This window comes from Lathyrus oleraceus, chromosome 1 (genome assembly GCF_024323335.1).
Source record: "Lathyrus oleraceus cultivar Zhongwan6 chromosome 1, CAAS_Psat_ZW6_1.0, whole genome shotgun sequence".
In the NCBI taxonomy this organism is placed as follows: Eukaryota; Viridiplantae; Streptophyta; class Magnoliopsida; order Fabales; family Fabaceae; genus Lathyrus; species Lathyrus oleraceus.
Genome location: NC_066579.1, coordinates 352,789,136 through 352,805,959, shown reverse-complemented (window position 1 = coordinate 352,805,959; position 16,824 = coordinate 352,789,136).

Below are 16,824 nucleotides of genomic sequence, written 5' to 3'. Positions count from 1 at the left end.
TGACAACTTCTCAATTATCATCAACATCATACAAAACCACATCTCATTTATCATTAACATCATATGCAACAACATCTCATCCAACAACACATCAATAATAATCAATACAGATGCAACACTTATGCAATGTACTCAACACCGACTCAACATTCACATGGTACCAAAATGAACACTCAGGTTCATCTCACTCCATGACCCCCACCATAGGATCAATTCCCTCTTAGAACCGGAGCACACCAAAATCGCTACCATCACCATAGGTAGCGCTTCTCTAATCCCTCATAATAGGAATTAGCTACTCGCACCCGATCCATCATCATGGGATCGAGGCTCACCAAAAATCATTACCATCAACATATGTAACGCTTCACTAATCCCTCATAATAAGAATTAGATACTCGCACCCAATCCATCACCATAGAATCGAGGCTCACCAAAATTGGACCGAAGCCCATACACCAAGATGCATGACTCTCAAATAACATGCATTAACACAATAAGGTTCACCTAAAGGATCCCCACACATATCTCATCATTTATGCATCACACCATTCATCATGCAACAACCAATTCATGTTACCACATGAATAATATCAACAAACAACAGCAACTTATCACCATATTAACATCATCGACATCACAACATAATTAGCACACAATGATATTACAACAATGCAACGATTCATCACCCAACGTATAAACCAATATATTTATTAATACAGTAGAAGAGTGAATATTATTAAAACATATCAGCAATCATAACCATGTTTTAGGTATGAGCGTTAGCTTTCTAACGCTTCAAACTCCATCAAAATCGGACTTACGAAATGAAAGTTATGACCAAAATCGTCGGGATGTGTCAACAATTCATTAACCGAACGTAAGAACAAAAACTTCACCAACACAGTAGGCATAGGAATAATACTCAATCAATTCACTTATCACCATCATATTATATCTCTTAGAGTCACCATTCTAATGCTTTAAACCCTAACCCAAAATGATTCACGAGTTGAAAGTTATGATCGAAACCGGGCACAAAGGCGTTACTAAAAAGTTGTTGTTTTCTAAATTTTCCAACATAATTTTCATCTTCTTCAACCCCATAAAATCCTATGAACTAATCTCCAAAATTATTTTATTCCTGAAACAAAGTTATAGCCCCTATTTCAGATATCCAATACGTCAAACGGAACTCGATTTGGACTTACGGATCAAAATTTATGACCGAAATGATTTCGACCGAAAAACATAAAAAAAGGCTCGCGATTGCGATGGACAGAATGCAGAAGTTCCTGTGTTTTTCATCGTTGCAGGCCTTTCGGACCTCCGATTTTGATTCCGTAAAAAACCAAATGCTCAGAAAATTACAACCCATGTAATACTATAATTATATAAAGTTAATTTACAGTTTTAACACAATTAAATAATTTCATCACAACTTTAAGATTATGCCTAAAACCTTTGAAATTGCAACAATTGTGAATATAACTTTAATCATCAAAACAGAAAACTAAACACATGTAAGACACATGAAATTCATCATATAATCATCATATAATAATCACCATAGCATCCAAATTCAAAATTATGAATCAAAACACTCAATCCTAAGGAGGTTAATGGTTCATCAATTCTATCTTTCTATCATATCATTTACTATTGGAAAAAGTTCTCACCCTTACCTTAGATTTTTCAACAAGATGCATACTTCAAGCTTTAACAATGAAGTTTTCCTTTATCCTTAACCCTTGTCTCTTCTCACCACAAAATTCTATTTTACGTAAAACCCTTCAAACTCTCTTACTAACCTTTTTATCATTAACCTAATTCCCCCTCAATTAGGAACTTCCACCATTGCCCTCACTTATCATCTTATTTACCACCATACCCCTCTTGGCTCTAATTTTCTTTTAATAAAATAATATGAATAATATTCTTCTTTTTCTCCATACTATTTCTACTATTCTATTTTATTCCAACCAATTAAATAAAATAGTTATAGGCTAATTATTAAATATTCTCATTATCCTCATTAAATAAGTAAAATAACTAAATTTCATTATTTAATTAAGATGCTCATATTCTAGTTATTTTATTATTTATTTAATTAATTTGAATAAAACACTATTTATTTCAATCACTAATTAAAATTCGAATTAATTATCAACAATTATATCAAACTCTTACTCCCTCCATATTTCTATTTCAAGGATACCTGCCCCCACAATCATACACAATTAATTTAAAATACTCATTAATGATATAAAAATCTAAATAATTCAAATTAATTAATTAATTAAATTCGGGGTGTTATAAGTCTCCCCCACTTAAGAAATTTTCGCCCTCGAAAATTACTTGAGGAAAATAGATTCGGATACGACTTCTTCATCTGCTTCTCACATTCTCAAGTTATGCTCCCACCAGCTGGTCCACCCCAAACCACCTTCACTAAGGCAACCTCTTTACCATTAATCGGTTTCACTTCCCGATCCTCTATCTGTACAGGTGATACATGAACAGTCAGATTATCTCCCACCTACAGATCATCCACTTGGATCACATGAGATGGATCCGAAATATATCTCCTCAATTGAGACACGTGAAACACATCATGAAGATTAGCAAGCAGCGACAACAAAACGATCATATAAGCCACCTCTCCTATCCTCTGTAAAATCTGGTACAGGCCAACAAAACATGGTGTGAGCTTTCGAGACTTCAAAGCTCGACCAACACCAGTTACCGGCGTTACCCTCAAAAACACGTGATCTCCCTCCTAGAACTCAAGCGCTTTCCTGCTATTGTCATGGTAACTTTTCTGACGACTCTGCGATGCTTTCGTCTTTTATTGGATCATCTTGATCTTTTAAGTCGTCAAGTGAACAATCTCAGGTTCGAGCACAAAATGATCACCTGACTCATACTAACATAAATAAGTTCTACATCTCCTACCATACAACGCCTGATATGGTCCATTTTGATACTAGAATAGAAACTATTGTGTAGGTAAACTCAATCAATGATAACTAGTTATCATAAGTACCTTCTTGTTCTAACACATAAACCCTCCATAGGTCCTCCAATGATTGGATAATCCTCTTTATTTGACCGTCCGTCTATGTAAGATAAGAAGAACTCAACTTCAGCTTAGTACCCAAAGTAGCCCGCAGACTCTCCCATAACCTTGATGTAAATCTCGGATCTCTATCTGATACAATACTTGAAGGATTACCATTCAACTTCACAATATCATCAATATATAATTCATTCAGCTTCTGCAAAGGATAATTGTCCTCATTGGTACAAAATGAGTCGATTTCGTCAATTTATCCCCAATCACCCAAATTAAATCGCATCCTTTTGAAGTCTTCGGTAAATCTATTACAAAATCCCTGAAATTACTATACCATTTCCACTATGGAATATTCAATGATTGCATCAGACCCAACGACTTCTGATGCTCGATCTTTGACTTTAGACAAGTCAAACAAGCATACACAAATTTGGCATCCTCTTTCTTCATTCTTGGCCCTCAAAACATCTTCTTCAAATCTTGATACATATTAGCATCAAGATAAATACACAATCCACTTTTGTGACCCTCCTCAAGAATACTCCTATTAAATCTGGGTACATTAGAAACACAAATTCTATCTCTGAACATCATCACACCATTTTCATCAACTCGGAAATCACATATGTTACCTTGGTTGATTAATGTGAGACGTTCTATCAAACTCAAATAAGATCTCTGACCTTATCTGATCTCTTTAAGGATACCACTCGTCAACTTCAACATACCCCACTTCACACTGTTAGGAGTTTCTCCATCCACTAACTCATATCTTTGAATTCCTCAATCAGTTCTAACTCTCGAGCCATACGCATCGACCTGTGTAAAAACTTCTTACTCATCGCATCAACTACAATATTAGCTTTACCCTAATGGTAACTCAATTTAAAATCATAATCCTTCAAAAGTTCAAGCCATCTCCCCTGCCTCATATTCGACTCGTCTCATCAAATAAATATTTCAAACACTTGTGATCACCAAACACTTCGAATTTGGATCCAAATAGGTAGTGCCTCCAAATCTTCCACATGAATACCACTGTTGTCAACTCAAGATCATGCATAGGGTAATTCCTTTCATGAAATCTCAACTATCTCTAAGCATAAGCCACAACTTGACCATTTTGCATCAACACACCCCCTAGACCCATCTTCGAAGCATCACAATATACAACAAAGGACTCACTTGGATTCGTCGAAATCAAAATTGGAGCAGCCATCAACTTCTTCTTGAGTTCTTGTAACTCTTTTCATAATGCACATCCCAAACATACGTTAGACCCTTTCGAGTCAACTGAGTTAGCAACAATGCTAAATTTGAAAAACCTTTAATGAACTTCCTGTAGTAACCAATCAATCCAAGAAAAACTTCTAATCTCAGTGGCATACTTCAGAGTCTCCCATTGTAAAATGACATCTATCTTCAATAGATTCACAACTATACCACTACTAGAATCACATGATTAAGGAAACTCACTTTCTTTAACCATAACTCGCATTTGGAAAACTTTGCGTACAAATCGTTCTCTTCCAACACCTACAATACAATTATCAGATCACTCATAGCCTCATACTACCGTCCCTCTTCTTCACTAACGGTACCGACACATCCCCAGAGAAACACGGTTAAACAAACTTCTTCTGAAGCAAATCTTCTAGTTGCTTCTTGAATTCCCCAACTCTAAAGTAGACACCCTATAAGGAGTCATCGACATCAGACTAGTACCAGGTACTAAGTCTATAGAAAAATCCACTTCGCGCTTTGGAGGAAAATCATAATGTCTTCAGGAAACACTTCAGGAAATTCACACACTCCAGGAAGATCACGAACAACTCCCTGTCCTCTAGCTTCCAATGAAGCTAACATCACAAACACTTTTTCCATATCCTTCACGGATTCTCTCACTTGCTTAGCTGATACAAACGTCAACTCTTCACCTCTATCAAATTCAAATTCACACTCTAGAGGCAAGTTGCAGATATCTTTAGGAAAACATCAAGAATCATACACCACTGGCATAACACTAGTCGTCACAATTCTCTATACTCTCCGAGAAACAACACTAACCATACCTGGTCGTTTTCCCTAAAGACTTCCCAGCTTGACCAGCAGACAGGAATCTCGAATCCACAACATCTTCAATGTTAGGAACAACACAACTTTAACATCACCTGAGCTCTTGCGATCAGCGACACACTGCACCAACTTATCAAAACAATTGGTAAACACTTGGTTTAACTCCAACCAATTTATTCCAAGAATAACGTCAACTTATTCCAACAAAATATAAACCATACACATCCTCAAGGAACACGTCAGGATACTCAACACACCACTGGCTCATCCTAGGCCAAAACATCGCCTTCCCCCTCACAAGGAAGCGACCAACGAGAACACCTGACCGTATTCCCTCAAGGATCACACCATTTTTCTAACCAACACCATCCTCGAATCCAACCTCTCTTCGGGTTCAAGAAAAACACAACATTCTCAAAACATGTTAACTAGCCAACACTGCACTCTTGCATGCAACAACATAATGTCCAAGCTCGATACAATTGGAACATCCAAGAGAAGCAAACACCTATACCCCACTTGTTCCATTCCCAACCAGTAAATGGAAAACAAAACAAGCATTGGCAGTGTTCTCACACACATGTCGCATACTAGGGAACAAACATAATTAAAGAACCTGGTCGGACGGACCGACCTGCTCTGATACCACTAATGTAACAACCTAAACCACACACATAATTTATCGTGTAAATTAAATATAAAATAAAACCATGTAGGGTGTCACACATTCATAACCCACATGACCTGCTCTGTAACACAGGTTTAATAGTAAATTTTAATACACACATTTGTAATAAGGATGTTTACACAACATCCCACTTATCTGAATCATACCTGGGATGTTTACACGACATCCTTCTCATCTGATCGGTACTATGTATTCACATAATAAGACATTCACAACTTGTCACTACATGCTCACTTCCATTTTAAAGTATCATCGCAGCGGAATTATCATCACAGTTATGGAAGATAAAGCAAGTAATAACATCTAGTATCGACTTCAATTTTAATAATAAAATAAGAGAGTTGTAATAAATCAACTCAACATTTTAAGAATTCTCAACAACAAAATTAGTCTTACGACTTCAACATGATCAACATAAGGAATAAAGTAAGTGTTTAACACAACCCGATGTTACATGATCAGAGCAAGGTACCACTAGTAAAAGCGACAAAATAAAGAAGTAATCCAAGAGCTACCTTCCACTTACTTCAGCAATACTACTCTTGAGTATCTGCACGATGCCCATGTAAAGGCAACATTCAAACAGAAGGGGTGAGAATTCATTTCAATAATAATGATATAGAATGAAGAATATAGTATAACATCTACAGAATCATGCACAACAATATATCACATTCTTACATCTAAGTTATAATCAATATCATACATGACAACTTCTCAATTATCATCAACATCATACAAAACCACATCTCATTTATCATTAACATCATATGAAACAACATCTCATCCAACAACACATCAATAACAATCAATACAAATGCAACACTTATGCAATATACTCAACACCGACTCAACATGGACATGATACCAAAATGAACACTCAGGTTCATCTCACTCCATGATCCCCATCATAGGATCGATTCCCTCTTGGAACTAGAGCATACCAAAATCGCTAGCATCACTATAGGTAACGCTTCACTAATCCCTCATAATAAGAATTAGCTACTCGCACCCGATCCATCACCATAGAATCGAGGCTCACCAAAATTGGACCGAAGCCCATACACCAAGATGCATGACTCTCAAATAACATGCATTAACACAATAAGGTTCACCTAAAGGATCCCCCACATATATCTCATCATTTATGCATCACACCATTCATCATGCAACAACCAATTCATGTTACCACATGAATAATATCAACAAACAACAGCAACTTATCACCATATTAACATCATCGACATAACAACATAATTAGCACACAATGATATTACAACAATGCAACGATTCATCAACCAACGTATAAACCAATATATTTATTAATACATTAGGAGAGTGAATATTATTAAAACATATCAACAATCATAACCATGTTTTAGATATGAGCGTTAGCTTTCTAACCCTTCAAACTCCATCAAAATCGGACTTACGAAATGAAAGTTATGACCAAAATCGTCGGGATGTGTCAACAATTCATTAACCGAACGTAAGAACAAAAACTTCACCAACACAGTAGGCATAGGAATAATACTCAATCAATTCACTTATCACCATCATATTATATCTATTAGAGTCACCTTTCTAATGCTTTAAACCCCAACTCAAAATGATTCACGAGTTGAAAGTTATGATCAAAACCGTGCACGAAGGCGTTACTAAAAAGTTGTTGTTTTCTAAATTTTCCAACATAATTTTCATCTTCTTCAACCCAAAAACATCCATGAAATAATCTCTAAAATTATTTTATTCTTGAAACAAAGTTATAGCCCTCTGTTTCAGATATCCAACGCTTCAAACAACACTTGATTTGGACTTACGGATCAAAAGTTATGACCAAAATGATTTCGACCGGAAAACATAAAAAAAGACTCGCGATTGCGACAGGCAGAATGTAGAATTTTCTGCGTTTTCCATCGTTGGAGGCCTTTCGGACCTCCGATTTCGATTCCGTAAAAAACCAAACGCTCACAAAATTACAACCCATGTAATACTATAATTATACAAAGTTAATTTACAGTTTTAACACAATTAAATAATTTCATCACAACTTTAAGATTATGCCTAAAACCTTCGAAATTGCAACAATTGTGAATATACGTTTAATCATCAAAACAGAAAACTACACACATGTAAGACACATGAAATTCATCATATCATCATCATATAATAATCACCATAGCATCCAAATTCAAAATTATGAATCAAAACACTCAACCCTAAGGAGGTTAATGTTTCTTCCATTCTATCCTTCTATCATATCATTTACTATTAGAACAAGTTCTCACCCTTACCTTAGATTTTCCAACAAGATACATACTTCAAGCTTTAACAATGGAGTTTTGCTTTAGCCATAACTCTTGTCTCTTCTCACCACAAAATTATATTTTACGTAAAACCCTTCAAACTCTCTTACTAACATTTTTATCATTAACCTAATTCCCCCTCAATTAGAAACTTCCACCATTGCCCTCACTTATTATCTTATTTACCACCATACCCCTCTTGACTCTAATTTTCTTTTAATAAAATAATACTAATAATATTCTTCTTTTTCTCCATACTATTTATACTCTTCTATTTTATTCCAACCAATTAAATAAAATAGTTGTAGGCTAATTATTAAAAATTCTCATTATCCCTATTAAATAAGTAAAATAACTAAATTTCATTATTTAATTAAGATGCTCATATTCTAGTTATTTTATTATTTATTTAATTAATTCGAATAAAACACTATTTATTTCAATCACTAATTAAAATTCTAATTAATTATCAACAACTATATCAAACTCTTACCCCCTCCATACTTTTATTTCAAGGATACCTGCCCCCATAATCATACACAATTAATTTAAAATACTCATTAATCATAAAAAATCTAAATAATTAAAATTAATTAATTAATTAAATTCGGGGTGTTATAGATACTGAGAACTAGGTATGGGATCTTCGGTGGAGAAAATCCTTCTTTATGAGAGAGTTACATGTGTTTGAAAATATTCTCTATTTTCTCTGAGATTTTATTCTCTCTCGGCATAGTGATACAATCTTTAGCTTGATAGAGTCTTTAGCTTGAAAATGAGATTTTATTCTTTCCTGGACCATTTAGAGAGGCCATAGTGATACAATCTTTAATGGTGTTACAAAAAATGAGAAAGAGGTAGATGAGAAAGACAAATATTTTTTAGCTTGAAAATAATTTCTAGGTAGATCAGGGGTGAACTTATGCGCGCACTTCGATTTGTTGCAGAATTTTATCCTTTATATTAATCAATAGCGGACCGAATGTTTGCCTTGATTCAGAGATAGGAGATAGTGTAAGACCCCAATTTTGACCCTAAGATCCCTCATAGCATCATAACATTTCATTTGCATAGCCTCAAGGATCATAAGCATCTTGTCTCCTTCCCGTTGGGTGGGATCTCTCTTGTGAGTGGTTTGAGATCACCAAGCATGCTTGAATTGTATATTATTTCTTTTCTCATTTTATTTACTAACCAAAAGCACAAAAATATGTCACTAACATCTCTTGTTTGTAGCTTGAGCAGTCACAAGATCCAAAGCTTTTAGGAGATCCTTTGTGCAATGATATGGTCAAGAGAAGATGAAAGCAAGCATGGTAATGGTTCCCAAATCTCTCATCCATAAAATATGCCTCCCAAGTATCTCATTTCATCATTTTGATCAAAGCAAGTCAAAGGGTTTGAGGCTTGTTTCCCAAGGAAACCATAATTCAGCTGATCATCAATAATGCCTTGCTCATGAAGCAACCTCAGCCCATGATCAAATAAAATCAAGGTAAGTTCTTTAATTCATAATTTCATGCATATTTGAACTTATTTGAATGCCCTCAATCATCAATTCATCAAGATATGAGGTGTGGACTTGAGAAGTAGTCAATTCATCTGACTATTTTGAAATACACTGAGATCTAACTTTTTATGTGTTGGTCAAATGGAGATTACCCCAAGAGAAACTATGTTCCTAAGAATAATATGAACAACTTTCATGTTCATCAAAATTTTATTTGAAGCTTGTAAAGTCGTCATCCATTCCATGACATTATAGGTCATTTTGACTGAAACCCTAATTTTGGGTCAACTTCTCAAGAACATAACTCATTCATTTTTCATGATTTTCGGATGAGACTTGATGAATTGGAAATATTATTGTGTCTACTTCAAATGTTATGTTGAGAAAAATTGCAAAATCTCAAAATAAATACATGTGATAATGCAAAACATTATAGGTCACTTTGGACCAAATGCATTGAAATGTGAAAAGGTCCAACTTCAAGTGCCCATAACTTCTTCATCAAAAATCCAAATGATGCAAAGCTTAAGTCCAAATTGATTGCATTGAAAATATCTACAATTTTCATGTTGAAGAGATTATCATTTGGAGCTTTCATCATTAAGACAGAGGGGCTTGAACATTTGCCAAATTTGGAAACTTCACATATGCATGTTTTGCACCCTATAATTCAAGCTCAAATTTCATTAATTTCCAAGGCCCAATTGGAGTTTTGATCAACATAGCATTTGTTCCTTATGCGGCAAGCTTTCTAACCATTACTCATAAGGTTGCATTTTGAGTTTGGAAGCATCACTTTCGAAGACATGAAGAATTAGGTGCATTTTTGGAAATTCATTTCAAACACATTGCATGAAGCATTAACATTCAACCTGCACATCCATTTCTCATTTGGTGATGTATAGCAATCATATCCAATCAAAATTGGGCCCTCCATGCGCCTGTACAGGCCCATGCATGGAGGCCCTCTTCTCCCATGCACACTTTGTTCATGCACTTTCAGATGGCTTTGGCTATAAATACATGACATGTGAGCTCTCATTCTTCAACCTAATGGCGCCTAAACCTCTGCTGAATTGAATCCACACCCCTACCAAAGGAACAAATCTCATTTTTCTCTAAAATTTTAAGATCTAGAATTCAGTTTCCTTGATTGTTTTCTTAAGATCCAAAGTTCCTAGACCTCTTCACCTTGATCCATTGAAGCTTCTGTTTGCAAAAGGAATGAAAGATCGTGACTAAATTCTTCACAATCTAAAGGTTTTGCTCAACTGCATTTTGCTTCGAATCTCCTCATACATTGCTTCATTTGCCTTGATCTTGTGTTGTCTGAAGTCCTCTGTATAGAGGCATCATTATTGTGTTCTTAATTTTTGAAATCAAGCAAGTTCAGTTGAACACCATCAAAGTTCCATCTCTGATTTCTCTCTTAATAGGGATCTAGAGTGGAATTGGGTGGCATAGGAGTGATGTACATCACTCCACCTTTCGAACGGTACCTGGATCGTGCGTTTTGGTGCACATTTGAATCTCTGTAATTATGAGCTCTCACCGGACCTAGCCGGAGAAGACGGTGGCGCTGGCCACCGTCTGGTCTCCAGATCCAATTGTGGCCCTTCATTTTCATTTCCAGATCTAATCCTGGTTGTCCAAACTTATGACTTATTTTAATACGCCATGTGGTTGCATTGACTGTGGAACACGTTGGATGCGTGCTTGTGGATGCTTGGATCTGCCAACTCAATTAATGAGCTCAGATCCAAGGGCTCACGCTTTTCCATCTTTTTTAATTTTGATTTTAATTTCTGTTTTATTCTTTAATTTCATTTCATTTTCTAAAATCCATATCTCTTTCATTATTGGTCCAAAAATTATGGGACAAATTGCATTATTTTTCTTTTTATTTCTAGTTTCTAAAAATGATTTTTAATATTTTTTATTTTGTCATTTTCTATTTTTTAGTAATTTTCTCTTTTCTGGTTATTTTTAATTCATTTTAAATAGTTTTTGATATTCAAAAAATACAAAAATATTTTCTCAACCTCTTTGAATGATGATAGATCTATGAAAAATATTCTCATCAATTTATTAATTGATTTGAGATTTATTTGAGATTTTAATTCAATTAGGTTATTTTTATGCATTTTTAATTGATTTAAAATAGTTTCTGACTTCTAAAAATGCTGAAATTTTTTGTCAAACTTTGTTTGACCTTGTTGAACTTGGGATAATTCACTTGGACTTTTCAAAGTTGATTTGAAGTGAGTTTGAAGTTTGACCTTCCTTTAATATTTTAATTCAAGTTTTATTTTAAATATTAAAAATGCCAAAAATATTTTGTTTATTTCTTGACTTCCAATCTTCATTTTGCTTCTGTTTTCTATTGTTTGACCTTGATCTTCCCTATCTTTGGTCAACATTTGTTGATTGGTACATTCCATTTCATTTAATGCACTTTAATTCTTCATTTCTAATTCTTCTTCTTCTTCTTTTCTTTTCTTTTTTGATCAATGAGTTAAAAGTTGATGGTTAGCATTGATTAGGGAGGTTTAATCTTCCTTGATTCAAATCTAATTCATCTTGATCAAATGATCGAGTGAATCGCTTTGCATTAAGGATAGATTGCTTTCTAAATCATGCAAAGGACCTAAACCAATACAAGATCATTTCTCATTTTCTTTTTAGCATGGCAAGTTGTTGGAGTTTGATTCACTAATCAAGACCTCTAAATTATGTTGTTGCCTACATTATTATTGACCGGCCTCAGATAGTTGTGACTTCTACATAAGTCCAATTACGATTGCTTAACATAGCGCTAAATTTGCCTTATGGCACACTAACTACTAACACTAACCATTAACCATTAACATTTACTTCTTGCTCTTTACATTTATGCAATTTACTATTCTTGTACATATTATTCATTTGCTTTTGCTCTTTGCTCACTTGAGCACATGTTTATGTTAATGCAATTTGCCTTTTGCTCACTTGAGCACATAATTGTGTATATACTATTGTGCTTGTGTTTTGTTTTGATTGTTGTGGACCAAATGCAAAGAAATGGACAAATGGACTTAGTTTCTAGGACTTTCCCTATGCAAATTGGAGTAAAAGGACCTTAATGTTGAAGATGGACAAGAAGGACCAAACCTCTAAACTCACTCTTGTCCATTCTTGATTTACTTCATGGAACTTTTGATGTGTGTGCTTTTGTGCTAGGAAATCCTATGAGAGATCAAATTGAAGAGCCATTGCCATGTCCATCCAAAGTGAAAGACACAAGATACATTGAGGATCTCCTAAGGAGCTTGTTTTGATTGTGTGAATTGCTTGAGCTTACTATTATTATGCTTGCATATTCCAAAGGATGGGAGCTACTTGGATCATCAATATGATCTCAAGAGAGGAACTCCATTTGTGGTCTTATTTGTTATCCCTTATCTCTTGTATGATTAGGACTTTAGCCATTCTTCTTCTTCCCTCCACTCTAACCCAAGCCAAAACTTTTGTGCAAACATTTAACACTTCTTTTCAAGCATTAGAAACCTAAGCCTTATGCTTTTGATTTTTAAACTTTCTTTTCATAACACTTATTTTGAATTGAACTTTTAAATCAACTTTGACCATATTTTGTACATACCTTTCATTGGTAAATATAACCCATTCAAATGTCTTTTTGTGGTCTCAATGGCCACTTCCTTAATCAAAAATTTTCCATAACCTTTAGCTATTAGGTTTGAGTTATCCTTGAGGTAGATGTAATACTCACATATATCCTTAGTGATGGACAATGAGTCTTCCATGCTTATTATAGGGTTAACCCCTCACTAGCATGTTGAAGTCATCCTCACATGGTGGATTTGTGGTTTTTAGGTTGAGTTTTCTCCCTTGGATAACAAAAGACCTTAAGGCTTTTGGACCAATCAATTCACCAACTCATTTTGAGATTTTTACCCCGAACTACGAGGTTTTGATCCTAATCTTTTTTAAGATGGTACGTAGGCAATGGGTTTATCCATTCAAACACAAAATGTAATTAACTTGTATATTCTCTTCTCATCTCTTCAATCATGTTTGCACAAACAAATTTTCACAAAATACCAACCTTACAACAAATGTGAAAAGGGCTCCCTAGGAGTACCTAAGATGTTTTGGGTGCTTAAAACCTTCCCGTTGCATAACCAACCCCCTTACCCCGATCTCTGACATTTTTACTAGTTTTTGATTCGATAAAACTTTTAGGTTTTTGTTCGCTTTCTAACCATTCCTTTGGATAAATAGAAGTGCGATGGCGACTCGACTTGTATGGTTTACCTTGGATTTAGTCAATATCTCTAATGGTAATGAATACCCCGCTACAGAAAAGTGGTGACTCTGCTGGGGAGATTTGCCTAGTGGGTTTTGCCTACTTTTCATATTTGTTGTATTGTATTGTATATTGTTTTGTGACATATTTTTTATGCAATTTGGGATTACTGTATTGTATGTAATGATTAAATTGCTTGAATATTAATTATTTGTGTGCTTGGTGATCTTTGTGAGATGAGTTCTATACCCGAACTCGAGTGCACTTAGGATAGGAAAATGGCATAGTCTTGTTGACTTGTGTGGAGTTATTCCTTAGCAAGTTGACTTGCAAGTCCATTCACTTGGTGGAGGTCATGTTGGGATCAATAATGTCACACAAGTAGTTATGGTTAGACATTACTCTTTCCAATATAGACCTTAGAAGCCAAGGACCTTAGTTTACCAAGCCCATCTTGGCCTATTCTTAGGATGTAGTGCGAAAGTCGTTCAAGTGTAAGATTTAATACGATTGTTACGCGATATTACACTCATAAGAGTCTCTCTTGAGAATATTCTTGGAATACGAGTAGTCGTTTATCCGATAATATCCGAAAGATGGGATGATGACTATGGGAACCTCTTGTAGAACATGTTTGGCAGGTTTAAACCATAGTACACTCCCTTTGGGTGGTTCTTAACCGAGACTCCATGCTCGTGACTTGCAACAAACCCTTGATTCATGGTTGATCCGTTCATGTGTCCTTAATATCAATGGAACTTGGGTGTTGATAAGGTGTAAACCATAATCCACCAAAATGGATGATTGATATTAAGGATAACATGATCCATCCCATGACCTTTGTTTGGTGTGCTTTGCTTAATCCTTGAGTGTGATTGTTGCATTCATGCATTCATGCACCCATTTGCATCCATATCATCAATAATAAGAAAATTTTCAAGGAACTTAAGAGGTCTATTTGCAAATTTTCAGACATGGAAAGACAAAGAAGGAATACGAAGAAGTACAGTTTTAGACAACCCGACTTGAAAGAGCTAAAGAATTTGACATCCTATGTATTAGATACTTTGGGTTTCAAGGCTCGTTTTGGGAAGCTTCTGTCTATACTGACTACTCAAGTGGACGAAGGATTGATGAGTGTATTGGTGCAGTTTTATGATCCCTTGTAGCGTTGCTTCACGTTTCCAGATTTTCAGCTTTTGCCCACGCTTGAAGAGTATACCTACCTTGTGGGTATACTTATTCTAGACCAGTTGCCGTTCAGTGGCTTAGAGAATATTCCTACTTCTCAAGAGATAGTTGCTATGTTGCATATAGATGAATCTCTGGTTGATGCTCATATGACTACCAAAGGTGGAATTCAAGGTCTCCCTTCTGAGTTCCTCATTGCTCAAGCTACTATGTATGGGAAGGCCATGAGTGAGGACGCCTTTGAAGCCATATTTGTGCTTCTCATCTATGGGCTAGTGTTATTCCCCAACATCGACAAGTTTGTGGATGTGAACACTATTAGGATTTTCTCTACTCTTAATCCCGTTCCGACTCTATTGGGTGACACTTATTTCTCTTTGCATATGAGGAATGCAAAGGGTGGTGGTACCATTGTGTGTTGTTTGCCTTAGTTGTACAAGTGGTTTATTTCTCACTTGCCGCAGACGGTCGCCTTCAAGGAGAATAAAGGATGTCTACGGTGGTCTACGAGACTTATGTCTCTCACGAATGATGATATCTTTTGGTACAACCGTGTGTACGATGGTGTGCAGATTATCGACTCTTGTGGTGAATTCTCCAATGTGCCTCTTCTTAGTACATGTGGTGGGATTAACTACAACCCTATTTTGGCACATCGTCAGCTTGGGTTCCCCCTAAAGGATAAACCCAATAACATTCTGTTAGAGGGTGTGTTCTTTCAGGAGGGTAAAGATCCCCAGGGCTTGAAGGGCAGGATGGTCCGCGCTTGGCGCAAGATCCATAGGAAAGGGAGGAAGGAGCTGGGTCCAAATAACTGTATCACTTTGGAGCCTTATACTTCTTGGGTTAGGAGGAGAGCTTTCGAATACCTCATGCCTTACGAGTATCCGAGACCTACACCTTTGGTTGTGGCTGGGCCTTCAACCCTCCTTGACCAAGGAGTAGAGGAGTTGAGAGACGAAGACCGTTCACGTGCTTGGATCCGTGAACGAGAGGAGTTGCTTCAGCAGATCAAGGAGAAGGATGCTTTGATAGAGTTCCTTGAGCTAAAAGTTATTGATGATCCTCATGATGCATGAACTTCTCTACTTCCTCAGTCTTCCAAGTTTTGGAAAAGGAAGTACGATTGACTTGCCAAAGAGAAGGCAGATATGGAGGCAGCCTACGAGAGGGAGGTGAAGAGGCTTCGTGCATCTTATCTTCCTGTGTCCAGAGCTTTAGATGACTGCTTCTAGGAATCCATAGGATGTTCATTTTCCTTCTCTCTTGTTTTGTATTTGGTTACCAAGACTGTACTTCTTTGGTGTAAAAATCTTTCCAGATATTATTGATGAGATATTTCCATATGTGATAAATGTTTAATATTTCCAATATTTGCAAATAGAACTTTAAAAGTTCCTCTAATAAATAAAAACAAATCATATGCACAAGCATTGCATGCATCATGTGCATAAGCAGGTTTTGCTCCAGGTTTCTTGGTCTATGGTCTAATTCTGTGTTCTTCATTTATTTTAAAGACAAACTGACTCACCGGTACTACACCAGAGCCAACATTTCAAGACTGATGGATCATTTGGAACAAGAGAACCGCGAGCTTACGGAGGAAGTATCCAGATTGACTGCCTTGATGGAGTCATTCATGGTTGCCCAGAGTCAGTCTTCTCCGACACC